This window comes from Thunnus albacares, chromosome 7 (genome assembly GCF_914725855.1).
Source record: "Thunnus albacares chromosome 7, fThuAlb1.1, whole genome shotgun sequence".
Classification (NCBI taxonomy): Eukaryota; Metazoa; Chordata; class Actinopteri; order Scombriformes; family Scombridae; genus Thunnus; species Thunnus albacares.
In genome coordinates, this window is record NC_058112.1 from 231,526 (window position 1) to 245,707 (window position 14,182).

At 41.3% G+C, this 14,182-nt stretch overlaps 2 long non-coding RNA genes across 2 annotated transcripts in view; one reads left to right on the plus strand and one right to left on the minus strand.

Moving 5' to 3' along the window:
* The window catches only part of LOC122986458, an 18,942-nt gene continuing 4,760 nt past the window's right edge, over positions 1 to 14,182 (minus strand). The window contains exons 3-4 of the long non-coding RNA XR_006404303.1: positions 2,601 to 2,705; positions 1 to 280 (exon numbers count right to left, since the gene is read on the minus strand). This is a non-coding gene — a long non-coding RNA (uncharacterized LOC122986458). The remainder of the gene's footprint in view (positions 281 to 2,600; positions 2,706 to 14,182) is intronic.
* Positions 10,702 to 14,182, plus strand: part of LOC122986460 — a 21,000-nt gene continuing 17,519 nt past the window's right edge. The window contains exon 1 of the long non-coding RNA XR_006404304.1: positions 10,702 to 10,711. This is a non-coding gene — a long non-coding RNA (uncharacterized LOC122986460). The remainder of the gene's footprint in view (positions 10,712 to 14,182) is intronic.

Here is a 14,182-nt window from a genome sequence, read left to right on the forward strand (position 1 = left end):
TAAAGAAAAATAATTGTTTATTATACAGATGATATTGCTGATTAAGTGTTGACAAAAGTCTTTGGCACTTAGACTCTACAGGGAGATTTTGAATCGTAGAACGTCAGTCCTGAGCAGCAGCAAGATAGATCCCCCCATGGAGTCCAGACACTGGTGGTGGTGGTGGCTGATGACTTCTGCTGGGGCTGATGAGGTTGATGAGGCGATGCACTGACGAATCTGCGAAGACTGGGCACTGATGGGGAGGTGGTGGGGTGCACAAAATGGCAGCATGAAAGAACTAAGGCAGAGAAGGAAATTTATTATTTTTAAAGACAGCTGCAATATGATAGGCTGACAAATAAAGGTGTGTCACCGTGCTATTGGTTAGATGTGATCAGCTGATGTGAAAAGCTGATGTCTTAATTGACACCCAGTGGAATGACAGCAAGGATTTATAAGTGAGCATGCATTAGGGATGGGAATGACAGATGGTTTGAGAAATAATACTAACAACCTGAGCATGCAAAAGATAGTCTTCCTGACTGAACTTTCGCTAATGCAAAATACATTAAAATATGGTGTGGAGGCAGGGTCCAAAATTAACACCTGCCAAGCACCAACTGCGGGTAGACTTTCCATTTGGCGAGTAAATCTCTGAAGGCTATCCACCACACTGGTTTGTACCAAAGTAGTCATGTTATAAAATATCTGGCATGATGGCTCAGAGGAAATTACACGTTTGTCCCTAAACAGCGTAGATACACGTACAGTTGAAGTCGGAAGTTTACATACACTTAGGTTGAAATCATTAAAATCATTCTTTAACCACTCGACAGATTTCATGTTAAACTATAGCTTTGGCTAGTTGGTTACTTTGTGCATGACACAAGTAATTTTTTCAATAAACAATTGTTTGCAGATACATTATTTCACTTGTAATTTACTATATCACAGTTCCAGTGGGTCAGAAGTTTACATGCACTACATAAACAAGCACATTACATATACAAGTTGACTGTGCCTTTAAACAGCTAGGAAAAAATTGTGTCATGACTTTAGAAGCTTCTGAGGCTAATTGTGTGTGGATGTATTTTAAGGCCTACCTTCAAACTCAGTGCCTCTTTTCTTGATATTCTAGACCTCAGAAAAAAAATGGGGGACCTCCACAAATCTGGTTCATCCTTGAGAGCAATTTCCTGAAGGTACCATGCCTGAGGGTACCACGTTTATCTGTACAAACAATAGTACGCAAGTATAAACACCATGGGACCATCATACCGCTTAGGAAGGAGATGTGTTCTGTCTCCTAAAGATGAACATACTTTGGTGTGAAAAGTGCAAATCAATCCCAGAACAGCAGCAAAGGACCTTGTGAAGATGATGGAGGAAACAGGAACAAAAGTATCCATATCCACAGTAAAAACAAGTCCTATATCCTATATAACCTGAAAAACCGCACAGCAAGGAAGAAGCCGCTGCTTCAAAACTGCCATAAAAGAATCCAGACTACAGTGTGCAACTGCACATGGGGACAAAGATCTTACTTTTTGGAGAAATGTCCTCTGGTCTGATGAACCAAAACATGAAGTTTGGCCATAATGACCATCTTTATGTTTGGAGGAAAAAGAGGGACGCTCACAAGCCAAAGAACATCATCCCAGCCATTGAGGCACGAGAGTGGCAGCATCATGTTGTAGGGGTGGCTTGCTGTAGGAGGGACTGGTGCACTTCACAAAACAGATGGCATCATGAGGAAGGACAATTGAATGGATATATTGACGCAACATCTCAGGACATCAGCCAGGAAGTTAAAGCTTGGTTGCAAATGGGTCTTCCAAATGGACAATGACCCCAAGCACACTTCCAAAGTTGTGGCAAAAGGGCTTAATGACAACAAAGTCAAGATACTGAAGTGGCCATCACAAAGCCTTGACCTCAATCCAATAGAAAATTTGTGGGCAGAACTGAAAAAGCGTGTGCGTGCAAGGAAGCCTACAAATCTGACTCAGTTACACCAGTTCTGTCAGGAGGAATGGGCCAAAATTCCAGCAAGTTATTGTAAGAAGCTTGTGGAAGGCTACCCAAAATGTTTGACCCAAGTTGAACAAGTTTAAAGGCAATGCTACCAAATACTAAGTGTATGTGAACACCTGATCCTAAAGGGGATGTGATGAAAGAAATAAAAGCTGAAATAATTTCTCTCTACTATTATTCTGACATTTCACATTCTTAAAATAAAGCAGTGATCGTAACTGACCTAAGACAGGGAATGTTAACTATGATCAAAGGTTCAAAGGTCAGTGAAAAATTTAGTTTCAATGTATTTGGTTAAAGTGTATGTAAACTTCCGACTTCAACTGTATGTGATTTTTATGTGCATCTAACTCATTTTCACTGATTCAACATTCAACAACAATAATATGAATCTCACCGTTGTTATTCCATCATGTGGAATTCAAATGTTTGATCTGTTACTTGGAACTATTCTAAAGTTGAGCTAAAGTTAAGCGATGCTCTGTGTTTTGATATTCCGCTCTGGTCTGTGTCATGCACACACATGTTGTCCACACCACACCATTGAAGTCCACAAACAAGATAGAGAATGAATGGGAAGTTACCTCTCTCTCTCTCTCTTTAGCCCAAATGATGTAAATCAGTTGTAGCAATGGAGAACTTTAATCCCTGCAGATGTTTGTTTTTGTTGGCTAACTTCCCTGATTCACCTGTAAGACATAAAAAACTGTCTGACATCTTTTTACTTTATACCAAAAACAAAATCTCTTCATACAACATTGTGTACCACATTGGTGAACATAAAATATTGGACTGTACTAACATGCTTTGATAATGCATGTTTACTGATTTTATGGAAATTTTGCTCTGGCCTCTTCTTTAAGTTTGTGTTCAGCATAATACCTTATTATCTCAATGAAACATACTGAAATTAATGTATATGTGACACAAAAAGGCAACTTATTATTTTGGCTGCTAAAAAATATGCTTGGCTGGAGGATATTTTTTCATCAAACTTTCAAAAGTTAATTTTGGACAGGTAGGTACTACTTGCAGGGCAGACTAGTGAGATACTGTGGCTAGCGAGCTAATCAGTAGCATGCTAGTACAAGCTAGTCACTTGTGATAATTGACTTGATGCTGCCCATATATTACTTTTACAGTCAATCCACAAAAACTCACTTCTTACAGTAACAGTGACGCAGAAATAAACTCAGCAGGCAGCCAGTAATAGTATCCGCAGGCTAACAAGCACTAAATGTACTGTCATACTCTGGTAGCCCCGAAGCCCCCAAGCGTTTTTTTTGGTATTCTTTGGCACATGGGTAGCACTTCAGCATGAACAGGAGAACGAGGGCTGGTGACGAGAGCTGGTATCATCAGCAAAGGAGCTGAATCAGGTCATATATACAAGTTTGTCGTGTGCATTGATCACAGCAGCGAGCACATTCCCCTTGTCAGCCCAGAAAGGAAAACATGTCAGTCACCACCTGCACTGCTGCAATGTTTTCGATTCAGAGTGTATTTCTTTGATGTTTCTGCTTTTGTTTTTGAATGTGTTTTATCATGAGGACTATATGTCACAAATAATGATACATAAAAAGTATGAAAACATAGGATGAAAACAAGCTGTCATGCATCTAAATAGAATGGGGTGGGGTGTTGCTGTGTGGTCGCTATGTTACACTCACTTTTTAATGAGGAATGACAATGTTCACACTAGCCTCGACAGGCTGAACCAATGTGTACCGCACCAATGAGGTGTAAAAGCACCCTTAATTGCCCATAGGCATAGACAGTAAGTGTTATTGGTTTACTGCTCATGTTTGTCAAATTGATAGACTGGCAGTCTGTCCAGCTTGCAGCTTGCCTCTCACTGTGCTTTTGGACAAGCTCCAGTCCTATGTGAACATACACAGGATAAAGCAGGTAGAGAAAATATATGGATGGATGGTAACAGCAGATGGAGAAAATGCATCTATCCCAGGGAAGTCTACCCATGCTGATACAGACTCCCTAAGATACACAAGAAGGGATCCTCACTCGGGCCTATCATTAGCAGCATCATACCTGGCATACACCATTGCCAAAATCACCTAAAAACTATTTTAGCTCCTTTTATTGACAACATTTCAAACCACATCCAAAACTCCAGGGACTCCAGGTTTAAAAGGTAAAACTAGACATAGATGAAAATAAGGTGTTCTTTTCCTTTCACATATGTATACTGACCACTGAGATAGTGAGGACCATAGAATACAATAATAATAATAGAAATAATAATAATAATAATAATAAACTTTATTTATATATCACTTTTCAAAATAGAAGTGAGATTGGAAAGTGCTTTCATGGTTAAAACATGTACTACAATTAAGCAGTAAATAAAATCAAATACAACTGAATAAAATACCCCCGGTGTAAGATTAAAAATAATGATCATAAAATAAAAACAATAACAACAGTAGGAATAAAACAGATAAGACATGTTGGAAATAAAGCACTGTGGTATCAATTAAATAAACATTTTTGAGAAGCGATTTAAAAGATGTCACTGATTCTGCAGCCTCAGATTTTCAGGCAGGCAGTGCCAGAGTTGAGGGGCCTTGAATGCAAAAGCCCGGTCACCTTTAGTCTTGAGCCATGACTTAGGAACAGCCAGAAGAACCCTGCCTGAAGATCTGAGGCTGTGCTCTGGCTTGTAGGGAGTAATAACTCAGCAATGTAGCTGGGCACTAATCCATGAAGTGCTTTAAAGGTAATCAGTAAAATCTTAAAATCAATTAAAGCTGCAAGCAGCGTTGAATGGGCCCTCGCGACTCTGTTCACGTCAGGCCGCAGTGTAGGGCTTCTGTTATGGGCATGTAGATGTCGTCAGACCCAGGCTGTTTTCAGACAGTGCAAGAAGATACACATCACTTCCTTTGTCCACTGTTTTGGCCGCTGCTGGGGCTGCTTTGCTGAAATTTCGAAGGAGGCGCTATTCAGCCGGTTTGCATCACTGATGGAATAATGTCATGTAGACGTGTTCAGGCCGGGAGAGGTTTGGTGCAGACTGGACCATTTACAATAAAGTTATAGCAACTTCCTCTGTCATGCCAAAACATCAAATCTCAACGGTGTGAGGATGAGAATTTTCTGCAGGGTGAGACATGGCTGTCTTGCTCACACCTGTGTCATCAAAATGATGCAAGTTTTGGGCCCATTCACTTGCATTTCAATTAGTAAATTGAAAACTCTTGATGAGTTTGTGTGTAAAACAAATTAATTACCTAATTTTCATCAAGTCTAATTTTAGAAAAGTAAAGACTTTTAACCCACATGACCTGGTCAAAGTTTGATTGAAATGTGTACTGTCAGGTGTGTAGAGACAATAAGTAACTGCAGCTGGACACAGAAAAATAATATATTTGAATGGAGAGTGTGAGTGAACTAGGTGCTTGGGCCATAATAAAGGAAAAACTGCAGTACAGAGCTAAAAATTTTAGTTTTGATTTTATTTTTCTGCAGCACTTTATCACTAAACTGTCACTCTCACTCCATTTTTTCCCTTCCCCTCATAGGTCATCCCCACTACTGAATTATACATATAAGACCTATAATTATTGTAAAATAAATGATAATAACACCAAACTTCATACAAAGTTTGTATATAATGTACTGTATGTATATAGACCTTTCTGCTGTATCCTACAAAAATGAGCTCCATTCAACCTCCACACCCACCCCTCCTCCTATTTTCTCTCTCTCCCTCTCAGTTGGAGAGGAGAATGTCACTCCTCTTGTGAAATCTCCTCATAAATCCCATGACTTTGGCCAAATCTTACACTAAAAATCACATTTTTTGGTAGGAAATTTCGTGGGGAATCCATTGATACAGGTTTGAAAGTGGTCAGACTTATATTGTAGATGTCAGAAGCCTTTGTTTGACACAAAGTCCATGCCTCCTCCATTCATTTACATTGAAAGGGGTACATGTGATGTAATGTGGCACTGCAACTTTCAGGGCTTATAAAATCCAAACCGCTCAAGTTTTTAACAGCTTTTTTCAGCACAGTGTCATAAGTCATGTATTAAAATTTGAAGCTGATACCATTAACGCCCTCTGAGGAGATAGTGTTTGTTCAGAGGCCAAAATTGAGGCAAAGTCTTACATTGACAGGCTAATTGCAGACTTCCTGTTGGATTTAGGTCAGGGGTGTCAGTGTATGATTTGTAGGTCTTGATGAGATGAATAATTGAGTTTTAGTTTGATCTCTCTATGACATTCCTACGGGCTGTGGCGTCCATTTTAGTTACATAGGTGGCACTAGAGAGCACATTTGTCACTTTGGGGGTTAATTTTTTACATTTTATCAAATTTTTTACCGCACCTGATGTGTGTGCCAAATTTGGTGAGTTTCTGAGCATGTTTAGGGAGTCAAATTTAGGGTTTAAGTAGCAGAATAATAAAGAACGAAAGAAAGAAAGAAACAAACAAACACACAAAACACAAGATGGCCTTCGCCCTTTAGGTTCGGGCCCTAATTATAAAATTGGCTGGTAACCAGTGAAGAAAGGTTAAAACAGGAGTGATATGATCTTGTCCTCTTGTATTTGATAAAAGCCGCACAGCTCCGTTTTGCACTAGCTGAAGGCGTGAGATTGTTTTTCGGCTTAACCCTGAATACAATGAATTACAATAGTCCAACCAAAATGATATAAAGGCATGTATGGCCTTCACAAGATCAGGTCGAGAGAGAAAGACTTGATTTCTGAGATAATCATGCTTGGCTTGGCTTAAACATCAACTACTTCAATAACAATGACAGAAAAGTGGTTGCCCCATGGGTTCACCAGTGTCTCCCATTTTGACCATATGGAGGATGGCGAAAGGAGTTCCCTTTTGGGAACAGCATCTAACTATTGCTTCATGTCCATCACATCGGGTCAAGATCAATGTCCATGAAGTGCATTCAGGTGTTGAACCAATGAAAAGTAAATAAAAGAGGATTTGAGATATGAGAAAATGAACAGACATGAGGAATGGCAGTTAAGACCTGCAGATGGGTGGCAAAAGGAAGGGAAAACCTGTGGAAAGAGTATGCTTCCATATAGGGCACAAGGGCTCACTGAAAATTATGTCAAACATATGCTATAGCCTTTTGCAATCACCATGTCTCAGCCCAGTTAAACACCTATGGGAGATTTTGGAGTGGGTGTTAAGTACAACATATACAGGCATATCACATGCCCACCAAACACAATATAGACAGAAGTAGTAAAGGTATGATAGCTGGCATGTGTTGATTTGATAAATGTGATAAAATGGCTGCTTTTGTGGAGAGTTGGGTTGGAAAATAGGACAGTTTACATGTATCCTGATACAAACAGATACATCAAGACACTGCTGGTACATCTTGCCATGTAGCCAGCACTCTGAGCCACCATCATCAAAACAGAAAGTGAGGGAATATGTTTTAGAGGAATGCTGTTCATCCCCCCAGTAGAGTTCCTTAAAGAATATATGACAAGGAGACCTGAAGCTGTTCTGAAGGCACGTGGTGAAACAGCAAATTACCATCAGCCTATCATGTCAAAATGAAACTGCTGTTCAAGTGCAAATTTCTGGTTGCAAAGGGAAAGATTTACAACTGTATGAGTCAACGAGGATTGTGTGGAGTTAAGTTCGGTCTCCATGAGAGGATAGGAATAGAAACTGGCAATGAACTGGCAACCAGTATTCAAACCAAAGAATACAGAGAAAATTGCAATATTAGCGCACACACAAATACCAGACACATTACAACCAAAGGTACCACCAAAAATGTCATACACTGCAAATTCAGAAGTCAGGCATTGTTGAGTAGAAAAAAAAACTATTCATTGGCTCTCTCCCTCTGTCTCATTCATTCATTCAGCCCGTCATTTCTTTCTGTCTTCCATCAGCCAGCAGGTGGCTGCAAAATGAGAATGGGGTCAACCTCTCCTCATTTACCTAACAAAAGACTGAAAAAGAGAGAGAGAGAAAGAGGAGCTGATGGCGGTCAGAGAGAGAAAGAGTAAATCTAAGACAGATGACTCTAAAACTCTCACTCTAAAAAGTTATATTCCATTACATCTTACACAATCCACATCATGTCAGCTGCTATCAATTACTGTCTGCATCAAACTATATTATGGGAACTCTAATGATCAGCATTTAGAGAGTCATCAATGATGGCTTCCTACCTTCCATCACTGAAACAAGAGAGAGTGTGTGTGTGTGTGTGTGTGTATGTGTGTGTGTGTGTGTGTGTGTATAAGGTGATGTACCACACCCTCACAGGAGAAAAAGGTTTCTAAAGGCTTTTTAACAGCTTCAGCATTCATCCAGACCTGCCTGTTCATCTCATTCAGCTCACATGAAATGGAATTTAGAGATAGAGTTAGCATTTGGAGACAGATATGTCTATATTAATTGCAGTTGTTTTGCATCTTTTTCGGTTAACAATTCAATTCAATTTTATTTATATAGCGCCAAATCACAACAAAAGTCATCTCAGGGCACTTTTCACACAGAGCAGGTCTAGACCATACTCTTTAATTTACAGAGAGAGAGACCCAACAATTCCCCCATGAACAAGCACTTGGCGACAGCGGTAAGGAAAAACTCCCTTTTAATGGGAAGAAACCTCAAGCAGAACCCGGCTCTAGGTGGGCAGCCATCTGCTTTGACCGGTTGGATTGAGAGAGAGAGAAGGGGGTGGGGGGTTTGGGACACAGAGAAGCAGAACAACAACAGCAACAACAACAACAACAACAATAACTATAGATACATGACTAGCAACAACAAACAGCAACAACAGCAGGAACAGCTGGAGAAGGACAGAAGGAGGACAAAAGGAGGACATCCCCACACCGGCACGGTTTATGGGGTTTCCTGCAGATGAGAAAGCAGCAATAACTGTAAATGGCTGCAGGTGTTTGAAAACTGCACCTGAACTTCTGTATTTTGATCATGCTAATGATGAAGGCAGGCTGTCTTACTCATTTCGTCAATCACACTCATCCCCACACATATACCAACTAGGCAACTATACAAAATATTATAGAAACCACCAAAAGAACGATGGTGCAGGTTGTATTTTCTTAAAGCACCATTGTTCTGCTGTTGAACATATTCAAATTGCTTTACTAATTTTTCAGTTTTTCTGAACTGCTATAACACAAAACCCCATTCTTCAAACCAAATGCTCAGTGGCCTGAACTCATTTATTGAATCGATCAATCTTTTGGCAAAACCTTTCACCTAGTATGAAACAATTTGCAGATCTCATTTACTGTTTTTGCAAAACTCTAAAAAAATTCTCACTCACTAAAACACATTTTACATTGTGACACTTCTGATGCATAATGGTAACCACAGGTGGCAGATGTCCACAGTTACAGCACAAATGATATCATGATAAATGAATCATAGCTTAGACACTACAACTCTAAATTGTTCACACTTATTGCTAATGATGTCATGAAACCAATATAAGTTGGTTCAGAATGCACAGGCGGCACAGGTGAGTTGAAGGTTGATACCAACAATGGATGGAAACAATCTGAGAGGCAGAGGAGAAAGAGTGTGTGTAAGAGGTGGTGGACAAGGAGAAAGAAGATGAGGACAAGGAAGGGCAAGACCAAGAACAGTAATTTCAGATCAAATTCGAGCAACTGTGATAGACCATGTTCTTGTTCAACAAATGACAGTGAGGCAAGCAAGACAAAGAGTACAACACAATCTCAGCAGATATTCTATGGCCACTGTTGGGACGGGCAGTAGTGCGTTTGATTATTAGCAATAATTCAGATATTGTTAACCTTAATCAATAATTCGGGCATCAACTGTTGGATCTGTGAGGAACACAGTTGATTGTTTGCAATAATTATCAATTATCAAAGATAATTAACTAATTATAACAATTAATAGAATTATTAAAATGAATTAACAAATACGGGGCACCACCCGGAAACCGGGACCAATAACCAAACCAGGTAGTCTCATAAATGGGAGTTCACCTAGGATGTTAATATCTGAGAGATATCAACACTCAAGGGTGAACAAAGAAGGGTGAATTCGAGCTCTGACTCCTTCAATCAGCCACTTTTCACAATGTTACACACAATAATGACAGAAGAACTTCTCTTTAAAGATATAACAGTGTTTATTAAACTTAGCAAAATTAACAAAGTTAACAAATGCTTCATTCAATGAACAACTATTCTAAAATCTAATCATACCAAACAAAACACAACAGCTATGTAAAGGGTTGAACACACGCAGGGGAATGCATGTGTGTGTGTGCGTGCATGTGCGAGCGTGTGCGAGTGTCAAGATGGCGACGGGGCCTGATGTGCTGATGTCGTCGGTCTACGACGCGGACGTGACTATGGGAGGAAGTCACGTCGCATTAGAACCGGATGGCAGAAATATGGCGGTGTCTTGGTTAGACAGAAGCAAGATGGCGCCGTCTGGTGGTCGGCATCTTGCACTCACCCACTTCTGTGAAAAACACACGTGTCTAATGGCGGATAAGGAAAGACAAAGCGAAGCTTTGTCCGACATTATCTGACCATCAGATGTGCAAAAAGATGTCGATGCGTGTATGTGTGCGCGCGCGTGTATGTGTTAGTCAGAAGAGGGGGAAGAAGGAGAGAAAGCGATCGGGAGAGGAAGAGAAGCGGTTCCTTTGTCCACAGACAGCGTGTGTACGACCGACAGTCTGTAACGCACGTTGTCTGGTTTCTGACCGACAAAGCAACTTACTTTCTCCCTCACGATGGCACAAACACAACTAAACAGGCAGCAAACTTAAAACACTCCTAAGAGTAAACAGAGAAAAATGGACTCGGCGGTCCGTCAACAGCACAACAAACAATAGCAAAGCTAAAAGCTAAATGCTAAACAACAGCAACTGATGCTGATAGGAACACACAGCTAACACTGCCTCTGCTCAGACTTATGCCTTTTACTTGGTCCCTTCAGAAAGCGAGCAGGGTGTGTGTGTAGTCCGTCTTTATGTCGGGCTTTGTCCTGGGCTCGGATGCAGACAGTGGCCGTTCTCGCATGGTCGGCGAAAAGCATGGCAGCTGGCTCTCAGCGGCGTGGCGGAGAGAACAGCAGAGTCGACTCAGTGAAGAAGTTCTCTTCCCTCTCGAGGGAATTTGAGGATGCTGGTTGCAGCAGCGGTCTCTCTCGGATCCGGGAATGTGTTCGGGTGAACACGGGTGAAGTCTCGTCTCATCCGGCGAGGGGAGTCTTCGATGAGGGGAAAACACGTGCGTGGGGTACCCCCTTTAGTCAGCTGACTCACAGAGGAACAGGAGTTACCCCTAGCTCAGTGACATGGGAAAGGCGTGTGCTTCAGGGCACGTTCAGTTTTTAAAGGGGCGGTGATGTCACGTCTGCGTCATCAGGACGCTCCGCTGTGCAGGAGCGTCTCCGCCAATGAGACTGTATGTTGACTGTTCCCTGCTGAGGTGTGAAAATCGCAAAGCATCCTTGGAAATGGAGTTTGCAATGGACTCCCATTGTCTGTCAGCAGCATTTTGGCCCTATTCCTTTGTCTCGGGGGAAACAAAGGAACAAGCACCTCGTGGTCAGGCCTGACAGGTTACATGTAGGCCCTCTCTGTGTGACTTCATGGTTTGAGGCCCAACACTATGCTAATTTTAGTCCCTCCCAAATTGATAATCTTGTTGATAGTGCTGCAGGCTCATTGCAAATAACACTCAACTCCAGCGCCCCCTTAAAAAGGAAAATAATAAAACATAAGAGGTTAGCTCCATGGTATAACTCCCAAACCCGCAAATTAAAGCTAACATCACAAAAATTGGAAAGGATTTGGCGTTCCACCAAAGTGGAAGAATCTCGCTCAGTCTGGCAAGATAGTCTTAAAACATAGGAAGGCTCTCTGTAATACCTATTACTCCATTAATTGAGGAGAATAAAAATAGCCCTAGGCTTCTTTTCAGCACTTTGGCCAAGCTGACAAAGAGTCATAACTCTATTAATCCATGTATTCCAATGGCTCTCTGTAGTAATGACTTTATGAGCTTCTTTAATGATAAAATTTTAACAATTAGAGACAAAATTCAACAGTCTCTGCCCTCAACAGGCACCGATTTATCCACAAACTCAAGAACCCAAGAGGCAGCCGTGAAACCTGACATACATTTGGACTGTTTTTCTCCGGTTGACCTTCCTGAATTAACTTCAACAATTTCTTCATCCAAACCTTCAACCTGTCTCTTAGACACCATCCCAACTAGGCTGCTTAAGGAAGTCTTACCCTTAATTAGCACTTCCATACTAAATATAATCAATCTGTCTTTAGTAACAGGCTATGTACCACAGTCCTTTAAAGTAGCTGTAATTAAACCTGTTCTTAAGAAGTCTACTCTCGACTAAGGCGTCTTAGCCAACTATAGACCAATATCTAACCTTCCCTTCCTCTCTACGATCCTTGAGAAAGCAGTTGCCAATCAGTTGTGTAACTTTCTAGATAACAATAGTTTATTTGAGGATTTTCAGTCAGGATTTCGAGCGCATCATAGCACAGAGACAGCACTGGTGAAGGTCACAAATGACCTCCTGACTGCGTCAGACAAAGGACTTATCTCTGTACTTGTCTTGTTAGATCTTAGTGCCGCATTCGCCAAGTGCTTGCTCATGGGGGAATTGTTGGGGAATTGTTGGGTCTCTGTATATTAAAGAGTACAGTCTTGACCTGCACGGAGACCTGCACGGAGTTCCACAAGGTTCTGTTCTTGGACCAATACTATTCACTTTGTATATGCTTCCTTTAGGTGATATTATCCGTAAACACTCCAAAATTGCTATGCAGATGATATTTATCAATGAAGCCTGATGAAACCAATCAGCTAACTAGACTCCAAGCATGCCTTAAGGACATAAAGACCTGGATGACCTGCAATTTTCTGTTACTAAACTCAGACAAAACTGAAGTTATTGTGCTTGGCCCTAAACACCTTAGAAACACATTATCTAATGATTTAGCTAATCTAGATGGCATTACCCTGGCCTCCAGCTGCACTGCAAGGAATCTGGGAGTTCTTTTTGATCAGGATATGTCCTTCAACTCCTACATAAAACAAATTTCAAGGACTGCCTTTTTTCACTTACGTAATATTGCAAAAATCAGGCACATCCTGTCTCAACAAGATGCAGAAAAAATAGTCCATGCATTTATTACTTCTAGGCTGGATTACTGCAACTCATTATTATCAGGCTGCCCTAACAAGTCTCTAAAGACTCTCCAGCTGGTTCAGAATGCAGCTGCATGTGTGCTGACTAAAACTAGAGAAAGAGATCATATTTCCCCCATCTTAGCTTTGCTGCATTGGCTTCCAGTAAAATCAAGAATAGAATTCAAAATCCTCCTCCTCACCTACAAAGCCCTTAACGGTCAGGCACCATTATATCTTAAAGAGCTCATAGTACTCTATTTCCCCACTAGAGCACTGCACTCCCAAAATGCAGGCTACAGTCGCCAAAAGTAGAATGGGAGGCAGAGCCTTCAGCTATCAGGCTCCTCTCCTGGAACCATCTTCCAGATTAGGTCCGGGGTGCAGACACCCTCTCTATGTTTAAGAGTAGGCTTAAAACCTTCCTTTTTGATAAAGCTTATAGTTAGGGCCGACCAGGCTCGCCTTGGACCAGCCCTTAGTTATGCTGCTATAGGCCTAGACTGCCGGTGGACTTCCATTGATGCACTGAGCTCCTCTCTCCTCTTCTCCATCTGTATGTATCCTTTTACCATTAATGCATGTTACTAACTTGACTTCTTCCCCGGAGTTCTTTGTGCTTTCTCATCCCCAGGAAACCACATGGACCATGCTGAAGTGTTGGCGTCCTTCCTCTGTCCTTCTCCAGCTGTTGCTGTTTGATGCTGCTAGTCATGTGTCTGTTGTTGTTGTTGCTGTTCTGCTTCTCTGTGCCACCCTCCACCTCCCACCCTCTTCTCTCTCTCTGAACTCAACCGGTCAAAGCAGATGGCCGCCTACCTAGAGCCAGGTTCTGTATGAGGTTTCTTCCCATTAAAAGGGAGTTTTTCCTTACCGCTGTCACCAAGTGCTTGCTCATGGGGGAATTGTAGGGTCTCTCTCTCTGTAAATTAAAGAGTATGGTCTAGACCTGCTCCATGTGAAAAGTGCC